The sequence below is a fragment of the Silene latifolia genome, unplaced genomic scaffold (genome assembly GCF_048544455.1).
Source record: "Silene latifolia isolate original U9 population unplaced genomic scaffold, ASM4854445v1 scaffold_321, whole genome shotgun sequence".
Classification (NCBI taxonomy): domain Eukaryota; kingdom Viridiplantae; phylum Streptophyta; class Magnoliopsida; order Caryophyllales; family Caryophyllaceae; genus Silene; species Silene latifolia.
Window position 1 is genome coordinate 125,142 of NW_027413255.1, and position 25,779 is coordinate 150,920.

The 25,779-nt window shown below is 35.2% G+C and overlaps 1 long non-coding RNA gene across 1 annotated transcript; it reads left to right on the plus strand.

Moving 5' to 3' along the window:
• The first annotated feature begins 20,103 nt into the window (after positions 1-20,103).
• Positions 20,104-24,472, plus strand: LOC141639279 (uncharacterized). Its single transcript, XR_012542453.1, has 5 exons — positions 20,104-20,243; positions 20,400-20,476; positions 20,906-21,019; positions 21,870-21,996; positions 24,186-24,472. It is a non-coding gene; the product is annotated as an uncharacterized LOC141639279 (long non-coding RNA).
• Positions 24,473-25,779: the final 1,307 nt, after the last annotated feature.

A 25,779-nucleotide genomic window follows, 5' to 3' on the forward strand; every position in this document is an offset into this window, starting at 1 on the left:
TGTGATGAAATTGAAATTATTGAGAAAGTATAAATTAGCGAGAACAAAGTTCGGGAAATAGAGGAGAATTTCAGAAGAATGCTTAGCAAAGAAAGTGGAGGAAATTTGGTGAAAAATAACCTCGCCCTAAATACCGTATTTATAGAAAATCTATAACGGTATGAAAACCCTAGGGATTGCAAAACTCTCAGCATGACATCACCTAGCCGTTATAGTGTTCAACGGTAACTAGGAGTCTAAGAGTCATTGATTAAGTGTAAGTCTCTTTATTATTTAACCCGGTAAAATTGACATCTCACCCTGGCCCGATCCAAGACGGGTAAAATGTCAAGGGGCAATTGTTAGGCCCAGATTAACCTGGCCCGACCATAACCGGCCCGACCTTACAAGGCTGATTGAAGAAAACAAAGACCGGACAAATCTAACTATTATTTAGTTGTTGAAGAATATTACGGCAAGCAAGCTACTAAATCCTGGAAGAGAAGCCTGATGGTCAGTATAGAATAGCTTGGCAGATTATTAAAGCAGGCTGGATTAAGAAGATAAACAAGAAATACAGTTGTATAAGTCAAATAACCGTGTCCTATTCTCAAGGAAGACCAAGACTAATTATGGGACTACATCATCCATGAACTTAGACGTGCAAAAGGGGAAAAGGCTAAGAATCAGTTGGAGAAGAACCAGTCAACCGAATTAATAGGGAATGCGCCCTATTAATCCGACAACAACCCCGACAAAAGAGAAGAACGTTGGAGATCAATACAACGTTCATGATTATGACTATAAATATTGTGATCTAGCATTTGTAAATTGATTCATCAAGATAAGATTACTTCACTACTTGTTATTTTACGATCATCCAATTACCAAATTTGTATTCAGTTTATTCAAATAGCATAAGCATTATTCTTTTCATATAGTTATTCTTTGTAATTCATTTATAAATACTCCAAACATATAGAGCTAGATACCCATCTTATTTCTCAATCAAGCCGGACCCATTCAGGGAAAATCCTGCTAAAACAGTTACATATGCTTATATAGTAATTACAAGAAGGATCTAGAAACAATATTTACCTAAAGCTAGCAACGCTAAGAATAGGAAAATTACATGAAGATGGAATATTAACAAAAGACAATATTAACAATATTAGGAAAGAACAATATGTGCAAGATTAGGAAATAGTCTTAACAATATCTAAGTAGGTAAATCTATCTATCTATCTACCTTACTAAAATGTGAGTAAGACATACTACTATTCACTATGAACAGTGCCATTTTGTTCTCCTCTGGTGGGATTTACGCGCGGGCTTCTACTAACTGCCTGGACTGCATTGGATTTCTACACACCCGGCCCAACTCAGATTCTTCTCAACCAATAGCTTCCCACCGCAAAACGAATCATTGAACCCTCTGCATTTTTACTTTCCCCTCTTACCTCAAATATTTTGCTCCATAACCCTACTACCTCACGATCATCCTCTCAAGTTCTCTCCTCCATCTTCTCCCATTTCATCAAATTTCTTTCTTTGTTAGCCATTGATCACACTTTTACTTGTATTTCAGCTAGGATTTGTTCAGTAAAGTCAACCTTTATAGCTTTACCTTTGATTTGAGGTCGGATTTGGATGACGACGGTATAACTCAGATTCAACGACAACAAAGTAGATGATTATGGTAAGTGGTTAATAATTTTTACTCTTATTTTCTGGACTATGAGTTGAGTTTTGGTGACATTGTTGACAAATGCGATGTTTTGGATCCTTTCCGAATACAATCGATACTTGCCATTTATTTATTGATTTTCGCAACTCGCAAGGCTTAATTTTGATTATATTTTAAGGGTTTTATCTGTACGATTACTGTTGGAATATGTGTTCTCCTACAATAATGCGATCACAACTGTTGATCATGATGATCACATGTTTAAGTCTCATTTTAAAGAATACAATTGGGAAGTAATTTTTTGTCAACGGTCCACACATATCGGTAATGATTGGCTGACTAGAGTTTGACATTACTGTCGTGCGACGGTGGTGATCAGTTGATCCCCTAGGTCATACCTAAAGGATATTACTCTTAATTGATCATTTAATTGATCGTATAACGTTACGAGTTAATTAAATTACTTGAAAATTGACGGACGATTTTGGAAGTAAAATTTACGTATCTCATTATAATCTGATTAAATAAGATACGGTCTAAGTGGTCAAATTGTTTTATTACTTAGATGAAATTATTGTTTACAGAAACAAATTGAAACGAATGAATTGATTATTATTAATACAGAATGTTGTATTTTATAACTCGGGAATTTATTTCGGTACAAATAATTATGAATTACTAGGTTATGTTTATAAATGACATATTTTGTTAATATGTTGATTTTTAATTGTTAAAAATACATTTTATACACCTAATGTCATGGAACATGTTACATGTGATATATTGACAAAATAATGTGTAAAATGGACTTTCATGTTACACTATATGTACCGAAATATAAGGGTGGAGTAGAGTATTTAGTGAGTTTTATTTTTATTCAAAAGCATAATCATCACACAAATACCTACTCTTACATGCCTACTTTTATGGGTAAGACAAAATGCCATGCATTGGCCTAATCCCCTCACCCTACCCGGTTTTGGTCATAAGAGGAGCCAAGGGTTTTCTCTTATTTTTCTAACATACACTACATGCAAAATCTAGTGTAATTCAATTCATTCTAACATCATAAAAAATATTTTTAGAGAGATAAAAATATTCTCTTCCTCCTTCTTCCTCCTCTTGACCGAAATCCAAAGAGGACCAAAATATTTTGGGTCATTTTATTTAAATTAATGTTATTCTAGTATTGATAATATTAATTTTATTAAGAGCATATCTTGGGTATTATTCCTTGGGAGGGATACTATACTTGTATCCTTTTGTTCATCCATTTAAGGAGAGCTCAAGAACAAAAGAGTAGGAGAACTCTTTTGTGCCCTTTGATCCGAAAATAACAATGTAAGAATGAAGATTTCTTCTTTATTTTACTTATAGTTTGCATGCATAAGATCACCCTTTTAATTTATGACTAAATTAAAATCATAGCATATATGAATATGTTAGTAAAGAGATCTAGATTTCTAACAAGCGGTATCAAGAGCCTTGGTTGTTTGCATGCAAATCGGTTATAGTTTTTCCGAGTTATACGATTAACATATAAAACTTGTAAATTTGTGTTATTATGAAATATCATGAAATAAATTTATGCATGTTAAGTTTCTGGTCCTAAAATGTTTTTAGGATATTTTGGTTATTTTATGGATTTTTATTGTTCATCTTATAATATAATGGCATTAAAAATGTGATTTTATGATTAAAATATCATTTTCGGAGTAAAATTAGCTAAACTTCGAATTTTCCAGTGATTTTTGGATATGTTATCACATGTATTATTTTTAGATGACCTGTAAATTTTCATAATTTTTGGAGTTCTTATGCTCGAAAAATGGATTTTTCATGTTTAAAATCAGATTTAGATGAAAAATAGGTTAATTTGAGATAAATTTTGAATCTGGTCATAGAAAATTAGTATGTTGTCACATGCAATTTTACAAGATGTGTGTAAAATAATGGGCTATATTGAAGTCTTTATTAGGGGTGAACAAAAAGTGGTCCGAACCGGCAAACCGGACCGACCCGGACCGTCCGGTCCGGTCCGGTCCAGACCGGATACATACCGGTCCGGTCTCCGGTCCGGTCCGGTCCGGTCCACTTTAAAAAATAAAAATAAATTTGCCTTATAAATTAGTACCGGTCCGGTCCAAACCCGGAAAAAACCGGACCTAAAGGGTTCCGGTCCGGGTCCCCTTCTAACCGGCCCGGTCCGCGGTCTTTGGATATGTGGTTATCTGGTCCGCGGGTTCATCCGGTCCGGTCCGGTCCGGTCCGATTTTGGACCGGTGAACACCCCTAGTCTTTATGCATGATTTATGGATTTTTGATGAAAAATAGCATAAATAGTGACTTAATTAGTAAATAATTGCTAAAACATACTCCATGACTAAGGAAAAACGTCACATGTTGCATTTTATTATCTTTTTCAGATCTAAAATTGAAAAGTTGATGAATATAATTTTTCTCATGTTTTTATGATTTTTATTGATAAATCCGATAAACCGCAACATAGTTTTTCCGATAATTTTACGAAATTTTAACCTAAGTTTTTTGAACATTATGAGTGTCATGGTATTTTTCCAGAATGTTCATAAGTTTAAATTTCAAATTTCAAATTTATTTGGAATTTTTGTGATTTATTTGAAGTTTATAGCATTTTATTATAATTTTAAGTCCATTAATGAACAATTTTAAGAAATATGAGTTAATTATAGTCAAGTAATTAGTGAAGACTAATTTTGAGTCCTAAGAGATTAGGGTAATTAACTTGTGCATAAATATGAATTTATGTAATTTTTGTGATTATAAAAACGTTGAATCACGCAAATCCTTAAAAACCGTATTATATACGATATTGGCTCCTTAAAGGCATTTAGCATAAAATTGGGCATGTTCATACATATTATAATGCTGCATTCTATTTATGATTGTCATAATTTTATTTTATGTAAATTTTTGAATTATGTAATTTTACTTAGTATGGCTTTAGTTTTTAATTGATATTACCCGAAATGTATGGGAATATCGATTCGGTTGTATTTTATTGTGATCTCGTATCACCGTTTTGTAATTTAATAGATTTATTTTTATTTTAATTACATATGTATAATAGGAAATTATGTAATTTTATTTTACCGGAGTTCCATAAAGACGGATTTCTTCAAGAAGGCGATACATAAAGACGGTGTTACCTTGAGATACGTGCCATAACCGAAGTTCAAGGGACCAATGGAGTTGGTTTCCGAATATGTAATAGTTAAATAGTTTTTCTATTTTAGGAAGGCCATACTAGGATTTATTTTTATGCCTTACATTTTATTTATATGTCACATGCATCGCTAAATCGCCATAACTAAAACATGCATTATCTTTTAATCGAGTATTTCGACCGTGTCAATTAGAATTATCGCAGTTCACCGCTTTAGTTCACTTAAAACGTGATAGATAATAAATTGACATGACCTCTCGCTAAAACAATCAATTGAGACATAGCCTTACCAAATAGTAGAAACCATGAAAACCTATTTCGCGAGGGAGTGCACTCGGCCCTACCGGGGTACAAACCTTGTTACGTAGGGGAAGTGGGTGATAAATGTCTATCCACCGAATTCATGTTAATGAGGGGTATTTCTGCACACCGTGCCCTAAGTTGATATGGGTTTGGATTATGGACACATTTATTCGAAATTTGGGTTGTACTCAACGAAAGTATTCACGACGATTTCCGGATGTGTTTCGGGCTAGAGATAAATATTGATGTAAATTTTATCGACCAAGAGTTCTAAAAGTAGAATCGATTAAGAGGTTAATCCACCGAGTTATGTTAATAAAGGGTATTTCGGCACACCGTGCCCTAAGTTAATATGAATTTGGGTCTTGAAATCATTTATAATAGTTGGGTAGAGGTCACTATATAAATGTTCATATCTTGTTAATTTAATTACAAGAATGATTTAAAAAGACAAAATGTTAATATTTCCTTTTCCTCCATATTTGTAGTTCATTACAATGAATCCATCAAATGCTACCGCACCGATAACTATTGAGTCTTACCACAATGTTTTTGACGACGTTTGCTCCAACAATGATTTCGACACCACTAGAGAACTTCATTTTGGGATAGGTTCGGATGGAAACCTTAACTTCATCACTTCTACTAGACCACCTACTACTACTAGATCTCGTGTGAGCCCGTCTCAGGAAGACTACCTCATACAATCTATAGGGTCTTTGTCTCTGGAAGATAAAGATGCCATAACTAGTGGGAGCTCAAGCAATCAAGTTCTTGCTTCAAAGGGCAAAAGGTTCAAGAAGAAGGGAAAGAAAATCAAAAACTTCAAGCAAGTTAATGATGAGTGCCATTATTGCTATGGCATGGGACATTGGCTTAGGAATTGTCCCGTATATTTGCGAAATATAAGGGAGGGAATCATCGTTCCAAAAGGTAAAATTCCTAAGGAAATTTATGTTATTGATATAAATTATACTTCCACTACGATATGGGTACTAGATACCGGTTGTGGTTCTCACCTTTGTAATCATTTACAGGGTTTAAGAGACGTGAAGAGGCTTAGCAAGGGAGATGTGGATCTACGCCTTGGAAATAGAGCTCGAGTAGCGGCCGAATCCAAAGGAACTTATGTTTTAGCTTTGCCTAATGGATTTGAGTTGTATTTACATAATTGTTTTTATGTACCTACACTCTCTAAAAACATTATTTCAATCGCCATGCTAGACATGGACGATTTTTGTTTTGTCATTAAGAACAATCGTTGTACTATTTCAAGGAATGATTTGGTTATAGGCCAAGCTTCTTCCATCAATGGCATTTACATTTTAGAGACCTCAAATCCAACTAATGATATCTATAACATTCAATCAAAGAAACTCAAATCAAGTGACCCAAGTGAAGCATTCATTTGGCATTGTCGATTAGGTCACATAAACGAGAATCGCATCAAAAGATTAATTTCAAGTAATGTGATTACACCATTTGATTATCAATCATATGGTACATGCGAATATTGCCTACTTGGCAAAATGACTCGTAATTCTTTTAGTGGTAAAGGGACACGAGCTAGTGAACTATTGGGACTCATACACACCGATGTGTGTGGACGAATGAGTATCACCGCTCGTGAAAATTATGACTACTTCATAACCTTCACCGATGATTTAAGTAGATATGGGTATATCTATTTAATGAAGCATAAGAGTGAAGCGTTTGGGAAATTCAAGGAATTTCAAAACGAAGTAGAGAACCAATTGAACAAAAGGATTAAGGCACTACGATCCGATCGTGGTGGAGAGTATCTTAGCCTTGAATTTGATTCACACTTGAAAGGTTGTGGTATTATATCACACGGAACACCATAACTCAATGATGTTGCCGAAAGGAGGAATCGAACCCTACTTGATATGGTTCGATCCATGATCAGTCAAACCGAGTTACCAAACTCGTTTTGGGGATTTGCGATTCAAACCGCAATAAAATCTTTTAACGTAAGTCCAACTAAAGCAACTGAAAAGACTCCATATGAGATATGGAGAGAAAAGGTTCCAAATCTATCCCATATGAAAATTTGGGGTTGTGATGCTTATGTCAAAATTAAAAATGATAATAAGTTAGCACCACGATCCGAAAAATGCATTTTTGTAGGATATCCCATGGCCTCACGAGGCTATTACTTCTATAAGCCGCAAGAGAACAAAGTGTTTGTGTCTCGAGATGCTGTCTTCCTAGAAAGTGATTTTATTTCTAGGAGACAGAGTGGGAGAAATTTTGAACTTGATGAAGTTCAAGAGCGACAAACCGAGATAGAGACGCAAGAAGAAGTTTCTTCGTCGTCTAATGCGGTTATTCCTCCTCCTCTTAGAAGAACGGGCTGAGTTATTCGCCATCCCGATCGATATGTGGGACTTATCGAAGAAGATGGAACACTCGATGTGTTGCTTATAGATAGTGACGAGCCCGCCACCTACAAGGCCGCAATCTCTAGTCCAAATTCCTCCTTATGGCTTGAAGCCATGAAGTCCGAAATGGATTCTATGCATGAAAACCAAGTTTGGGACTGGGTAGATTTGCCTAAAGGGGCAAGACCTCTTCAACGCAAATGGATATTCAAAGTCAAGAATGGCATAGAGGGACATGACGATGTCTACAAAGCTAGGCTAGTGGCAAAAGGATTTACCCAAGTCCAAGGTCTCCATTATGATGAGACCTTTGCCCCCGTAGCCATGCTAAGATCCATACAGATTTTGTTAGCGATCGCCGCATTTCATGATTATGAAATATGGCAAATGGATGTCAAAACCGCTTTTCTAAATGGGCATTTAGAAGAGGATGTGTACATGATACAACCCGAAGGTTTTGTTGATTCTAAAAATCCTAACAAAGTGTGCAAACTTAAAAGATCCATTTATGGTCTTAAGCAAGCATCTAGAAGTTGGAATCATCGATTCAATCATGTTATAAAGGAGAATGGTTTCACTCGAAGTGTTGAGGAACCATATTTATACATGAAATTTAGTGGGAGCAATGTTGTGTTCCTAATCTTGTATGTCGATGACATACTACTCATTGGAAATGATATTCCAATGTTGTCTTCTGTTAAGAAGTGGTTAGGTAACCACTTCCAAATGAAGGATTTAGGAGAAGCACAACGCATATTAGGTATCCAGATCCATAGAGATAGATCCAAGAGGATATTGGCACTAAGTCAAGAGTCTTATGTTGATAAGATTCTTCGACGGTTCAACATGGACAAATCCAAAAGGGGTTTGGTACCTATGGTAACTGGGACGATATTGAGCAAGACTCAATCTCCCTCCGAACCCCATGATGTTGAACGCATGAAGACGATCCCTTATGCTTCCGCTGTTGGATTAATCATGTACGCCATGATATGCACACGTCCTGATGTCTCGTATGCCTTGAGTATGACGAGTAAATATCAAGGAAATCCAGGTGAGAGTCACTGGATTGCTGTCAAGAACATCCTTAAGTACTTGAGAAGGACTAAGGATTCTATCTTAGTGTTTGGAGGAGACACCGAACTCCGTGTTAATGGATACACGGACTCAAGTTTTCAAACAGATAGAGATGACATGAAATCACAAGCTGGTTTCGTTTTCATGCTCAATGGTGGTGCCGTTAGCTGGAGAAGATTCAAGGAAGTCAGAATCGCGGATTCAACAACGGAGGCCGAGTACATTGCAACATCGAAGTCGTGGCAAGGAAGTGTGTGGATCGTGCAATTCACGGAAGGTCTAAGAGTAGTACCTACCGCCAATGATCCCATCACTCTCTATTGTGATAATAGTGGGACGATCTTCCAAGCTAAGGAGCCAAAGTCTAGTAATAGATCTAGACATGTACTTAGAAAATATCATGTAATAAGAGATTTCATTGAAAGAAAGGAAATTGCGATTTGTAAGGTGGGGACGGATGACAACATAGCCGATCCGCTCACCAAGCCTTTATCGCAGGCTAAGCATGATGGACATGTTGTATCCATGGGACTTAAACGTGTACCAAGTTTATGTTAGATTTTGAAATGAAATAAAAGTGTTGTTTTTGTTCATGTTCATAATCGAATTTGTCTTTTATCTTTTCTTTATACATTGTTACATCCAAACGGGTTGTGGAGACAATTGAACCCCGTTAAAGTGAACGCGGATTAACATAGTATTAGCCCATAGTCACTTGTATGAGGTGACGTCTCGAAGTGACTAGAGTGTGATGCGATTGATGGCAAGTTCAAGTGCCATAGAGTCATGTGAGATGACTAGTCGATCACATAGGCAGACTATTAGGAACACTTTGTCGGGCCTTATGACCGCTTATAGAATTCTGGCAAATTTATATAGTCTGGTCGTGGCGAGAGCTACTATAGTATTCAAATGAGTCGATTCTTTTGACTAAAGACTATTCACCTAAGATGACACAGTTTCAGATTAACTTTGATTTGTGTTACTACGACCTTCGTAAATTGGGTCAAATGGGCATATTTTGGGTTATGATGGTTGTGGCTAGTCGAAGGGAATGAGTGCGATAGGAATTGTCCACCCCTAGTCAGGGTTATAACAATATCTCAGGGCCACTCGAGGAGTAATGAACTGGAAATGCGTGGTCACGCTCGGAATGTATCCATGGTGGATAAATCCGGTCAATCTGTTATTCTCCAGATCGAGGAAACCACTCTCGATATGATCACTTGCAAGTACGACCTGAAAGACACCTTGCATTGAGTGGGAGATATTAATAGGACAAGAGAATTGGTGACGCACACTTGTCGAGGACAAGTGGGAGATTGTTGGAATATGTGTCCTCCGACAATAATGCGATCACAACTGTTGATCATGATGATCACATGTTCAAGTCTCATTTTAAAGAATACAATTGGGAAGTATTTTTACTGTCAACTGGTCCACACATATCGGTAATGATTGGCTGACTAGAGTTTGACATTAGTGTCGTGCGACGGCGGTGATCAGTTGATCCCCTAGGTCATACCTAAAGGATATACTCTTAATTGATCATTTAATTGATCGTATAACGTTACGAGTTAATTAAATTACTTGAAAATTGACGGACGATTTTGGAAGTAAAATTTACGTATCTCATTATAATCTGATTAAATAAGATACGGTCTAAGTGGTCAAATTGTTTTATTACTTAGATGAAATTATTGTTTACAGAAACAAATTGAAACAGAATGAATTGATTATTATTAATACAGAAGGTTGTATTTTATAACTCGGGAATTTATTTCGGTACTAATAATTATGAATTACTAGGTTATGTTTATAAATGACACATTTTGTTAATATGTTGATTTTTAATTGTTAAAAATACATTTTATACACCTAATGTCATGGAACATGTTACATGTGACATATTGACAAAATAATGTGTAAAATGGACTTTCCATGTTACACTATATGTACCGAAATATAAGGGTGGAGTAGAGTATTTAGTGTGTTTTATTTTTATTCAAAAGCATAATCATCACACAAATACCTACTCTTACATGCCTACTTTTATGAGTAAGACAAAATGCCATGCATTGGCCTAATCCCCTCACCCTACCCGGTTTTGGTCATAAGAGGAGCCAAGGGTTTTCTCTTATTTTTATAACATACACTACATGCAAAATCTAGTGTAATTCAATTCATTCTTACATCATAAAAAATATTTTTAGAGAGATAAAAATATTCTCTTCCCCCTTCTTCCTCCTCTTGACCGAAATCCAAAGAGGACCAAAATATTTTGGGTCATTTTATTTAAATTAATGTTATTCTAGTATTGATAATATTAATTTTATTAAGAGCATATCTTGGGTATTATTCCTTGGGAGGGATACTATACTTGTATTATTTTGTTCATCCATTTAAGGAGAGCTCAAGAACAAAAGAGTAGGAGAACTCTTTTGTGCCCTTTGATCCGAAAATAACAATGTAAGAATGAAGATTTCTTCTTTATTTTACTTATAGTTTGCATGCATAAGATCACCCTTTTAATTTATGACTAAATTAAAATCATAGCATATATGAATATGTTAGTAAAGAGATCTAGATTTCTAACAAGCGGTATCAAGAGCCTTGGTTGTTTGCATGCAAATCGGTTATAGTTTTTCCGAGTTATACGATTAACATATAAAACTTGTAAATTTGTGTTATTATGAAATATCACGAAATAAATTTATGCATGTTAAGTTTCTGGTCCTAAAATGTTTTTAGGATATTTTGGTTATTTTATGGATTTTTATTGTTCATCTTATAATATAATGGCATTAAAAATGTGATTTTATGATTAAAATATCATTTTCGGAGTAAAATTAGCTAAACTTCGAATTTTCCAGTGATTTTTGGATATGTTATCACATGTATTATTTTTAGATGACCTGTAAATTTTCATAATTTTTGGAGTTCTTATGCTCGAAAAATGGATTTTTCATGTTTAAAATCGGATTTAGATGAAAAATAGGTTAATATGAGATAAATTTCGAATCTGGTCATAGAAATTTAGTATGTTGTCACATGCAATTTTACAAGATGTGTGTAAAATAATGGGCTATATTGAAGTCTTTATTAGGGGTGAACAAAAAGTGGTCCGAACCAAGAAACCGGGACCTTGACCGGACCGTCCGGTCCGGTCGGTCGAGACCGGATACATACGGTCCGGTCTCCGGGTCCGGTCCGGTCCGGTCCGGTCCACATTAAAAATAAAAATAAATTTGCCTTATAAATTAGTACGGTCCGGTCCAAACCGGAAAAACCTAGGACCTAAAGGGTTCCGGTCCGGGTCCCCTTCTAACCGGCCCGGTCCGCGGTCTTTGGATATGTGGTTATCTGGTCCGCGGGTTCATCCGGTCCGGTCCGGTCCGGTCCGGTTTTGGACCGGTGAACACCCCTAGTCTTTATGCATGATTTATGGATTTTTGATGAAAAATAGCATAAATAGTGACTTAATTAGTAAATAATTGCTAAAACATACTCCATGACTAAGGAAAAACGTCACATGTTGCATTTTATTATCTTTTTCAGATCTAAAATTGAAAAGTTGATGAATATAATTTTTCTCATGTTTTTATGATTTTTATTGATAAATCCGATAAACCGCAACATAGTTTTTCCGATAATTTTACGAAATTTTAACCTAAGTTTTTTGAACATTATGAGTGTCATGGTATTTTTCCAGAATGTTCATAAGTTTAAATTTCAAATTTCAAATTTATTTGGAATTTTTGTGATTTATTTGAAGTTTATAGCATTTTATTATAATTTTAAGTCCATTAATGAACAATTTTAAGAAATATGAGTTAATTATAGTCAAGTAATTAGTGAAGACTAATTTTGAGTCCTAAGAGATTAGGGTAATTAACTTGTGCATAAATATGAATTTATGTAATTTTTGTGATTATAAAAACGTTGAATCACGCAAATCCTTAAAAACCGTATTATATACGATATTGGCTCCTTAAAGGCATTTAGCATAAAATTGGGCATGTTCATACATATTATAATGCTGCATTCTATTTATGATTGTCATAATTTTATTTTATGTAAATTTTTGAATTATGTAATTTTACTTAGTATGGCTTTAGTTTTTAATTGATATTACCCGAAATGTATGGGAATATCGATTCGGTTGTATTTTATTGTGATCTCGTATCACCGTTTTGTAATTTAATAGATTTATTTTTATTTTAATTACATATGTATAATAGGAAATTATGTAATTTTATTTTACCGGAGTTCCATAAAGACGGATTTCTTCAAGAAGGCGATACATAAAGACGGTGTTACCTTGAGATACGTGCCATAACCGAAGTTCAAGGGACCAATGGAGTTGGTTTCCGAATATGTAATAGTTAAATAGTTTTTCTATTTTAGGAAGGCCATACTAGGATTTATTTTTATGCCTTACATTTTATTTATATGTCACATGCATCGCTAAATCGCCATAACTAAAACATGCATTATCTTTTAATCGAGTATTTCGACCGTGTCAATTAGAATTATCGCAGTTCACCGCTTTAGTTCACTTAAAACGTGATAGATAATAAATTGACATGACCTCTCGCTAAAACAATCAATTGAGACATAGCCTTACCAAATAGTAGAAACCATGAAAACCTATTTCGCGAGGGAGTGCACTCGGCCCTACCGGGGTACAAACCTTGTTACGTAGGGGAAGTGGGTGATAAATGTCTATCCACCGAATTCATGTTAATGAGGGGTATTTCGGCACACCGTGCCCTAATTTAATATGGGTTTGGATTATGGACACATTTATTCGAAATTTGGGTTGTACTCAACGAAAGTATTCACGACGATTTCCGGATGTGTTTCGGGCTAGAGATAAATATTGATGTAAATTTTATCGACCAAGAGTTCTAAAAGTAGAATCGATTAAGAGGTTAATCCACCGAGTTATGTTAATAAAGGGTATTTCGGCACACCGTGCCCTAAGTTAATATGAATTTGGGTCTTGAAATCATTTATAATAGTTGGGTAGAGGTCACTATATAAATGTTCATATCTTGTTAATTTAATTACAAGAATGATTTAAAAAGACAAAATGTTAATATTTCCTTTTCCTCCATATTTGTAGTTCATTACAATGAATCCATCAAATGCTACCGCACCGATAACTATTGAGTCTTACCACAATGTTTTTGACGACGTTTGCTCCAACAATGATTTCGACACCACTAGAGAACTTCATTTTGGGATAGGTTCGGATGGAAACCTTAACTTCATCACTTCTACTAGACCACCTACTACTACTAGATCTCGTGTGAGCCCGTCTCAGGAAGACTACCTCATACAATCTATAGGGTCTTTGTCTCTGGAAGATAAAGATGCCATAACTAGTGGGAGCTCAAGCAATCAAGTTCTTGCTTCAAAGGGGAAAAGGTTCAAGAAGTAGGGAAAGAAAATCAAAAACTTCAAGCAAGTTAATGATGAGTGCCATTATTGCTATGGCATGGGACATTGGCTTAGGAATTGTCCGATATATTTGCGAAATATAAGGGAAGGAATCATCGTTCCAAAAGGTAAAATTCCTAAGGAAATTTATGTTATTGATATAAATTATACTTCCACTACGATATGGGTACTAGATACCGGTTGTGGTTCTCACCTTTGTAATCATTTACAGGGTTTAAGAGACGTGAAGAGGCTTAGCAAGGGAGATGTGGATCTACGCCTTGGAAATAGAGCTCGAGTAGCGGCCGAATCCAAAGGAACTTATGTTTTAGCTTTGCCTAATGGATTTGAGTTGTATTTACATAATTGTTTTTATGTACCTACACTCTCTAAAAACATTATTTCAATCGCCATGCTAGACATGGACGATTTTTGTTTTGTCATTAAGAACAATCGTTGTACTATTTCAAGGAATGATTTGGTTATAGGCCAAGCTTCTTCCATCAATGGCATTTACATTTTAGAGACCTCAAATCCAACTAATGATATCTATAACATTCAATCAAAGAAACTCAAATCAAGTGACCCAAGTGAAGCATTCATTTGGCATTGTCGATTAGGTCACATAAACGAGAATCGCATCAAAAGATTAATTTCAAGTAATGTGATTACACCATTTGATTATCAATCATATGGTACATGCGAATATTGCCTACTTGGCAAAATGACTCGTAATTCTTTTAGTGGTAAAGGGACACGAGCTAGTGAACTATTGGGACTCATACACACCGATGTGTGTGGACGAATGAGTATCACCGCTCGTGAAAATTATGACTACTTCATAACCTTCACCGATGATTTAAGTAGATATGGGTATATCTATTTAATGAAGCATAAGAGTGAAGCGTTTGGGAAATTCAAGGAATTTCAAAACGAAGTAGAGAACCAATTGAACAAAAGGATTAAGGCACTACGATCCGATCGTGGTGGAGAGTATCTTAGCCTTGAATTTGATTCACACTTGAAAGGTTGTGGTATTATATCACACGGAACACCATAACTCAATGATGTTGCCGAAAGGAGGAATCGAACCCTACTTGATATGGTTCGATCCATGATCGATCAAACCGAGTTACCAAACTCGTTTTGGGGATTTGCGATTCAAACCGCAATAAAATCTTTTAACGTAAGTCCAACTAAAGCAACTGAAAAGACTCCATATGAGATATGGAGAGAAAAGGTTCCAAATCTATCCCATATGAAAATTTGGGGTTGTGATGCTTATGTCAAAATTAAAAATGATAATAAGTTAGCACCACGATCCGAAAAATGCATTTTTGTAGGATATCCCATGGCCTCACGAGGCTATTACTTCTATAACCCGCAAGAGAACAAAGTGTTTGTGTCTCGAGATGCTGTCTTCCTAGAAAGTGATTTTATTTCTAGGAGACAGAGTGGGAGAAATTTTGAACTTGATGAAGTTCAAGAGCCACAAACCGAGATAGAGACGCAAGAAGAAGTTTCTTCGTCGTCTAATGCGGTTATTCCTCCTCCTCTTAGAAGAACGGGCTGAGTTATTCGCCATCCCGATCGATATGTGGGACTTATCGAAGAAGATGGAACACTCGATGTGTTGCTTATAGATAGTGACGAGCCCGCCACCTACAAGGCCGCAATCTCTAGTCCAAATTCCTCCTTATGGCTTGAAGCCATGAAGTCCGAAATGGATTCTATGCATGAAAACCAAGTTTGGGACTGGGTAGATTTGCCTAAAGGGGCAAGACCTCTTCAACGCAAATGGATATTCAAAGTCAAGAATGGCATAGAGGGACATGACGATGTCTACAAAGCTAGGCTAGTGGCAAAAGGATTTACCCAAGTCCAAGGTCTCCATTATGATGAGACCTTTGCCCCCGTAGCCATGCTAAGATCCATACAGATTTTGTTAGCGATCGCCGCATTTCATGATTATGAAATATGGCAAATGGATGTCAAAACCGCTTTTCTAAATGGGCATTTAGAAGAGGATGTGTACATGATACAACCCGAAGGTTTTGTTGATTCTAAAAATCCTAACAAAGTGTGCAAACTTAAAAGATCCATTTATGGTCTTAAGCAAGCATCTAGAAGTTGGAATCATCGATTCAATCATGTTATAAAGGAGAATGGTTTCACTCGAAGTGTTGAGGAACCATATTTATACATGAAATTTAGTGGGAGCAATGTTGTGTTCCTAATCTTGTATGTCGATGACATACTACTCATTGGAAATGATATTCCAATGTTGTCTTCTGTTAAGAAGTGGTTAGGTAACCACTTCCAAATGAAGGATTTAGGAGAAGCACAACGCATATTAGGTATCCAGATCCATAGAGATAGATCCAAGAGGATATTGGCACTAAGTCAAGAGTCTTATGTTGATAAGATTCTTCGACGGTTCAACATGGACAAATCCAAAAGGGGTTTGGTACCTATGGTAACTGGGACGATATTGAGCAAGACTCAATCTCCCTCCGAACCCCATGATGTTGAACGCATGAAGACGATCCCTTATGCTTCATTTGTTGGATTAATCATGTACGCCATGATATGCACACGCCCTGATGTCTCGTATGCCTTGAGTATGACGAGTAGATATCAAGAAAATCCAGGTGAGAGTCACTGGATTCTTTGTCAAGAACATCCTTAAGTACTTGAGAAGGACTAAGGATTCTATCTTAGTGTTTGGAGGAGACACCGAACTCCGTGTTAATGGATACACGGACTCAAGTTTTCAAACAGATAGAGATGACATGAAATCACAAGTTGGTTTCGTTTTCATGCTCAATGGTGGTGCCGTTAATGGAGAAGATTCAAGGAAGTCAGAATCAGCGGATTCAACAACGGAGGCTGAGTACATTGCAACATCAGAAGCTGGCAAGGAAGCTGTGTGGATCAGGCAATTCACGGAAGGTCTAAGAGTAGTACCTACCGCCAATGATCCCATCACTCTCTATTGTGATAATAGTGGGACGATCTTCCAAGCTAAGGAGCCAAAGTCTAGTAATAGATCTAGACATGTACTTAGAAAATATCATGTAATAAGAGATTTCATTGAAAGAAAGGAAATTGCGATTTGTAAGGTGGGGACGGATGACAACATAGCCGATCCGCTCACCAAGCCTTTATCGCAGGCTAAGCATGATGGACATGTTGTATCCATGGGACTTAAACGTGTACCAAGTTTATGTTAGATTTTGAAATGAAATAAAAGTGTTGTTTTTGTTCATGTTCATAATCGAATTTGTCTTTTATCTTTTCTTTATACATTGTTACATCCAAACGGGTTGTGGAGACAATTGAACCCCGTTAAAGTGAACGCGGATTAACATAGTATTAGCCCATAGTCACTTGTATGAGGTGACGTCTCGAAGTGACTAGAGTGTGATGCGATTGATGGCAAGTTCAAGTGCCATAGAGTCATGTGAGATGACTAGTCGATCACATAGGCAGACTATTAGGAACACTTTGTCGGGCCTTATGACCGCTTATAGAATTCTGGCAAATTTATATAGTCTGGTCGTGGCGAGAGCTACTATAGTATTCAAATGAGTCGATTCTTTTGACTAAAGACTATTCACCTAAGATGACACAGTTTCAGATTAACTTTGATTTGTGTTACTACGACCTTCGTAAATTGGGTCAAATGGGCATATTTTGGGTTATGATGGTTGTGGCTAGTCGAAGGGAATGAGTGCGATAGGAATTGTCCACCCCTAGTCAGGGTTATAACAATATCTCAGGGCCACTCGAGGAGTAATGAACTGGAAATGCGTGGTCACGCTCGGAATGTATCCATGGTGGATAAATCCGGTCAATCTGTTATTCTCCAGATCGAGGAAACCACTCTCGATATGATCACTTGCAAGTACGACCTGAAAGACACCTTGCATTGAGTGGGAGATATTAATAGGACAAGAGAATTGGTGACGCACACTTGTCGAGGACAAGTGGGAGATTGTTGGAATATGTGTCCTCCGACAATAATGCGATCACAACTGTTGATCATGATGATCACATGTTCAAGTCTCATTTTAAAGAATACAATTGGGAAGTATTTTTTTGTCAATGGTCCACACATATCGGTAATGATTGGTCGACTAGAGTTTGACATTAGTGTCGTGCGACGACGGTGATCGATTGATCCCCTAGGTCATACCTAAAGGATATACTCTTAATTGATCATTTAATTGATCGTATAACGTTACGAGTTAATTAAATTACTTGAAAATTGACGGACGATTTTGGAAGTAAAATTTACGTATCTCATTATAATCTGATTAAATAAGATACGGTCTAAGTGGTCAAATTGTTTTATTACTTAGATGAAATTATTGTTTACAGAAACAAATTGAAACAGAATGAATTGATTATTATTAATATAGAATGTTGTATTTTATAACTCGGGAATTAATTTCGGTACAAATAATTATGAATTACTAGGTTATGTTTATAAATGACATATTTTGTTAATATGTTGATTTTTAATTGTTAAAAATACATTTTATACACCTAATGTCATGGAACATGTTACATGTGACATATTGACAAAATAATGTGTAAAATGGACTTTCCATGTTACACTATATGTACCGAAATATAAGGGTGGAGTAGAGTATTTAGTGTGTTTTATTTTTATTCAAAAGCATAATCATCACACAAATACCTACTCTTACATGCCTACTTTTATGAGTAAGACAAAATGCCATGCATTGGCCTAATCCCCTCACCCTACCCGGTTTTGGTCATAAGAGGAGCCAAGGGTTTTCTCTTATTTTTATAACATACACTACATGCAAAATCTAGTGTAATTCAATTCATTCTTACATCATAAAAAATATTTTTAGAGAGATAAAAATATTCTCTTCCCCCTTCTTCCTCCTCTTGACCGAAATCCAAAGAGGACCAAAATATTTTGGGTCATTTTATTTAAATTAATGTTATTCTAGTATTGATAATATTAATTTTATTAAGAGCATATCTTGGGTATTATTCCTTAGGAGGGATACTATACTTGTATTATTTTGTTCATCCATTTAAGGAGAGCTCAAGAACAAAAGAGTAGGAGAACTCTTTTGTGCCCTTTGATCCGAAAATAACAATGTAAGAATGAAGATTTCTTCTTTATTTTACTTATAGTTTGCATGCATAAGATCACCCTTTTAATTTATGACTAAATTAAAATCATAGCATATATGAATATGTTAGTAAAGAGATCTAGATTTCTAACAATTACTGCAACAACTTAATCGCTTCTTCCCATTTACTTTGATTCAGTAGCAACCCTACTTTGCGAAACCCTAAATTGCATAGACATCAAGATACTCACATGTTCCTTTGAAGATGAATCAATTAATAGATTTATTTATTGATGTGTCATGGATTCTGAGTTATAGCTTGATGTTTTTTTGAAGCTTTATGGTTGTTTTCACACATTGCTAATTGATGTTTTCTATTGTTTCAGTCCCTCTCTGCTTGTATGACCGCCTTTTACGTTTGCCTTCATTGGGATCTTAGCTAGAGGTGTGTACTTAATTTCTCCATTGTTCACTTCGTTTCGCTGTTAAATTGGTGTGTACATTAGAGCGCTCTTGTAGATGATTATGGTAAGTGGCTAATAATTTCATTTTAAGTCTTTGTGATATGAGTAAAAGAAACACAAGCTTTTTATAGTAAGGGTTCATGGTTTAATGCTGTAGATGATTATGGTAAGTGGCTAATAATTTCATTTTAAGTATTTGTGATATGAGTAAAAGAAACACAAGCTTTTTATAATAAGGGTTCATGGTTTAATGCTATAAGAGAGATAAGAGACAATACGCTGAGATGAAGTTAAGCTTGGATATATTGATGATCTCAAGACCAATACCAGGATCAAGGTATGTAACTATTTTTATTTGATTTCAATTTGAGCTGATACACTATAGTTATTGTGAACTCACAGTAGTCATGGACAACATGAGTACAATGTCGCGGCAACAACGATCAATTTATGCATCAAAAGGGGAACCATTGTTATTTCGCTGTTTCTTTCTTGACATTATTGCAACTTTGCAAGTGTCTATAGCGTATTAATATTCATTTTAGAGCTTCTTATGAAGAGAAGGTATTTTTTTTCTTTCACTTTGTTGCTTTTTAATTTATTTTGAATATTCATACGATTATAGTTAATCTTTCTATTTTAATTAAACTATACAAAAACTGACATAGAATATTTTTTGAGTGAGATTTTTGACAATCTAATTTAAAATTATAATTTCAGGCATTATAAAGGCGAACAAGATAGTATGAACTGGAATTTAGACCATTTCACTTCATACTTGAGGGAAAGGCTACAAGGTAATGAGAGTTAATTCATTCTTTATCTTAACTTCGAACAAGCAGAAGAGAAATTGATCGGTTAATTTAATAAAAACCATAATGCACTTAATTACTTAAACATTATTAGAGATCAGACGGGGAAGGTTCCATCCAAATTCATTACAAGATATCTATGTTGTCATTAGTCACAAGGCATAGGGCCTGACTGTAAAAAAAATCATGTTTTTTCCCCTTTCACTTATAGTGATTTAGCTCTTCCTTCAAGATTCCGACTTTTTAAAAAAGAAATGTATCGTCTGTACACTTTTCAGAAAATTGACATAATCTTTGATGATTTTATATATTCTACTTTATTTTGATGGACTTCTAACTACTCGACAAGAGAGTTAGTTGAACTTTCTAATAGAAGGCCTAATTTGCCTTATGGTTGAACTACTCCACTGTCAGGTGAAACCTGAGCCTGTATCCAGAGCCAATGTCCTCATCTCAGATGGAGCCTTCTCTACCTATCATCTCTTTTCTTTATCAGCTTTCATTTCACAAGCCATGTCTTCATCTCAGGTTATTTAAACTCAAAACCATCTTGCTTTATTAATTAGTTACAAGATGAATTTTATTCATGTGATATGTCAAATGTGTAGGTAGCGTAAGCACCTAAAATTTTGATTATAATGGTGATATGTGATAACTTGTACTTTTAGCATAATCTGCCATGACTTCACAATGTTTGTGCCGATAACTGAAGTCGGTGGATTGTGGACTATTGATGCTCAACTTTTGATTTGAATAACCTTTTCAAGTAACGACTCACTTATTTGAAGCTAGGCTAATAAACTTTGTTGTTAACATAGAGGTATGGCTCCAGACACTAGGGTGTATGCTTGTAGTGGTTAGTCTTTATAAGAGATGTCAATAAGCCGGGTGATGACAGTGGTTATTCGGGTATTAGCGAATAGTTGCTAGAATTGCTAAATAGTAAACTCAATATTAGACCCGATAGAAATTTAAAGCATGACCAAAACCCGACTTATTTTAAATCGACACAATCAAAAAAAAAAACACTATTTGCCGATTTTGGTGATGTAAAGATGTGATTTTGATGAAGAGGAGTCGAACCGAAAACTATTTTGCTGATTTTGCTAAGCCTCTTCTTGATAGTCAGTTCAAAGCTTCTGCTTGTCTTCCTCGAATCATTTTGGGAATAATGTTACATGTTTAGGAAAATGAGTTTTTGGTACGGGGTAAAATAGTGATTGTCGCAAATGGTGATCAGGTGGATACATAATTACATGTGTATACAATGGTGGTAAAATAATGTGAGATGAGAGTTACATTTTGGTCGACCAAACTTATTAGGGTACATAACTTTTCTCTCAAATTGCCTTACCTTGTATTTTGCTTATTCTTTCAGGGACTCAAACAACAATATGAAATATTCAAAGTAGAGATGGTTGTGTACAACATGTAGATGGGTTGATACAAAAAAGTTAGATGCTGGCAATCAAAGGAACTTTTGAGTTCTGATTGATTTGTGCAAGGTGTGTTTCTGTTTTTGGACATGTAGAAGTCTATCATTTTATGCTCTTGGATTTAGTGTCATTTGAGCTAAATATTTCAAATCAAATATGGAGATTTAGCTGTTTTAACATGGCAAGTTGAAAAACAAGGCAGGTATAATGTACCCTTATAATACTTATTCTGTTGCAATCGTTTTTAGGTAAATCTTCGGTACAATAGAAGTTAATGATGTGTAGTGTGTGGAATGAATCACCGTGAAACACTGTCTTCTAAGCATCACACAAACGTTCATACTATAGTGTGGAAAGTTCATAAACATGGTGTCTGCACTTAAATAATGATTTCAGAGAATATCAATTATCTGAATTGTCTCTGTTTAATCCTCGGTAGCATTGGATTAACACTAACCCTTATCCGGTCATTCACACATAGTGGTAGAAACTGCGGGTTGTTTTACTACTGGGGTTGATTTTGAATGCTTGTTTACTTGTTCTGAATACATATTTGGCCTTACACAACCTATGTTACTCAGACTCGTTTAGAAGTATCCGACACGGGCACATGTCCAAGTGTCGGACTCGGCTATTTTTTGAAAAATACGCATATTTTGGTCTAAAATGAGGTGTCCAAGTGTCATACCCATGTCCGAGTGTCGAGGGTCGGACACGGGTACGCGAGTAAATTAGAAGAGTCGGAGTAACATAATACACAACCAGGAAACCTTTAGTTATTTGGATTATGCTGAGTTCAACTTAAAATTAATCCAAGTAGAAGGGAGGGAGAGAAGGATAGAGTAAAAGTAGGAGGGGGAGGGAGGGAGGGAGGGAGGGAGCTTAGTAGAACCAGTGGGCTATCAATCGGATGAGAGAGAGCTCTCAATGGATGACAAGTGAAATGGAGGACAAGTAAGCCGAGTTAAGAGAGCATGATATAGTGATCAAAGAAGAAGAGGAGAGAAGGATGGAGGAACATGAGGGGGGGGGGGGGGGGGGGGTGGGAGAGGAAGTAGAGGGTGTGAGGGACATGTGACTTGTAAAAGAAGTTACTGACAAAATAGGTTTTGAATTTTTTTGTTAAGATTCTAGATATTAGTTAGATTTTATTGGTTGTGGTTATGAATAATAGTTGGTCATGATTTGGATAATCAGATTGTGTGTGTGAATTGTCTCCTATATTTTACACTCGCTAATTGTAGTAATTTGATGTTTTTAAGTATTGAGATTGTCCTGTTTAGGCCAAACTACAGTTTTTAACTGAGGAAGGTGTGGCAGGTTTCTAATACCGACCTTGGTGGAAATAGGTGACGACTAAAAAGAAGTCATCGAGTAGTGGTTAATTAGGAAATAGGTAACGACTAAAAAGAAGTTTGAATGGTAATTAGAAGAAATCCTCAAAGGAAGTTAGTAGATACTCCTGATTATCATTAGGGTTAATAGGATTATAGGATGAAATTGACATGATTACTTGGTTTCTGATCCGAAAGAAGCTGCAAACTCACTGGTTTCTCTTCTAGAGTGAAAAATGTTGTTCCCTAATTACTGCTTGGAGATACCTCATTCAGACTTGGGTTAGTTATTGTGAACTTTGATGGCCGTTGCGCATCCCAGTAATGAATTGTTTATCAAATTGGATGTGGGTAAGTTATGCCAAAGAAAAAATTCCCCAAGTAGTGTCATTTTCTTTTTTAGTAAAATGTAAGGGTATAAATTAGAAGGGTTTTTCTAACGTGTGCCCTAAGGGCATACATTAATAACCTATATATGGTAATATTTACAATATATTCTCATTAAATATGGTAAAAATTAGAATATACTTGAGTATCTCATGTGAATATGTTGTAAATATTACCATATATGGGTTATTAATGTGTGCCCTAAGGGCACACGTTCGAAAAACCCAAATTTAGAATAAGTAGTGTCATTATCTATCTTGTAAGTTATACTCATGGATTGTCAATGGTGCTGCCCTTTGTATATTGAGGATATCAGAAGATTTTTTCCCTTTTTAAACTAGAGTATCATTAATTTTAGGTTAGAGGATTGCTGAAAGAAGATTGGGGTATGAGATAGCTTTATACTTGCTTTCTAACACTGTAGGCATGTGGCTTTGAGTAACTAGCTAGCTAATTGATTATTGCTCTGTCGTTTAGATGTTACAATGTACATTTATGTCTTTAACCTAAACATGAGTTTGTATTTCTTGTTTTCAGATTTTATTGCGAGAGGCTAAACATGGGGCATATTTAAGAGATGAACACTGTGGGATTCCCTCCGCTTATAGCTGAGGAATAAGTTTGCGTTTGAATTGAAGTGATGAGGTCGCAACTCGCAAGAAAGGGGAAAGTAGTCTAACAAATTTGTATCTTCTCAAACGATTTTAGTTGACTTGTAGCACAATGCTAAATGTTAGTACATTTGATGTAATTGAGACTTTTTGGGTGAAAGGATGTAGTGAGTCCAAAAGATTTAAAGCATATTTGGATAATTACTTCTATTTTTGGTGAATAAGACAAAAGCAGAATTCATAGACATTTTATTTGTATCTTATCTACTCATTTGGATATTACTTATTCCGTCTTTAACTTGTGACAAATATGCTCATCTTCAATGAAATTTGCCAATAATGTACGTAGCACAACATGGTGATGGAATAATTTACTTCCATTTTGCCTTTAATTAGAACCAAACAATTCAAATTCAAATGGAATCCACAAAGTATCAAGGCTGTTAAAGTGACTTCTTTTACGCCCTCCATTCAACTCCACTTTGCATGTTTGTCTTTTGCACATTATTCATAAGCGGACATTCAACTTCAATTTTCTCTCGATACATAAGTTAAAATATATTCATGTGAGATCTTATTTAATTCGTCTTTAAGAGTACATTAAAAATATTTAACTTTTATAATTTTTGCAAATACATAATTAAAGCTATTTACCGCGTAAAAATCGCGTTGACAAACGTAATAAAGTAAATATGTAAAGTAGAGTTAAATGGAGGGAGTATCAAACTTCATCAAAATTATGTATAATGGGCTCGATGAATAAGAGAAACCAATATTAGCGATATTAGGATGGGTTAACGGATTAGACACTTAGACTTTTGTAAATTTTGATAATCCTTTGTTTGCACTCACCATCCCCTTTCTACTAAGATAATAAAGTTCTCAAAAAATTTCACTCCAAAAGGAATCTCCTTAATTATGGAAACAAGCTTATATTTTTATTAAATTATATATTTTTAATTAATACATAAGTTTTAATCATAATAATCTTTTAGTTAAAATAAAACAAAACTGGTATAAATCTAAAAATTCGTATATGAAAAACTGATAAATTGATATTATTCGTATAAAAAACAGTACCACGTACTTAATTCGTATTAAAAAAAATCATGAACTGATATTATTAGTTTCGTGACAAAAAAATTTCTTAAAATTATTTGAGAAAAATTCATAAATTGAAATCATTAGTTTTCTGCTAATTTTTTTTATTAAAATACACATTTTATTACTTTACTCAATTCTTTTGATAATTAGTTTTGCATTTCAATTTTTTATGCTCATATTAAAATATGAAAAATTATTAGTATATCAATTTTAAATTTTTAAATAATACATTATAAAACTAAAGGATCTATAAATACCGTGTATGCATGCGCGGGATTCATACTAGTATTTGTGACAATTCACAGTTACAAATAAACCTGGCGGGATATCGTCACAAATCCAATCCTAATTTGTGACCGGAAAAACAAATTTAAGCCGTCACAAATCCAGTGTTTCTTAGTAGTGTAGAACGAGCC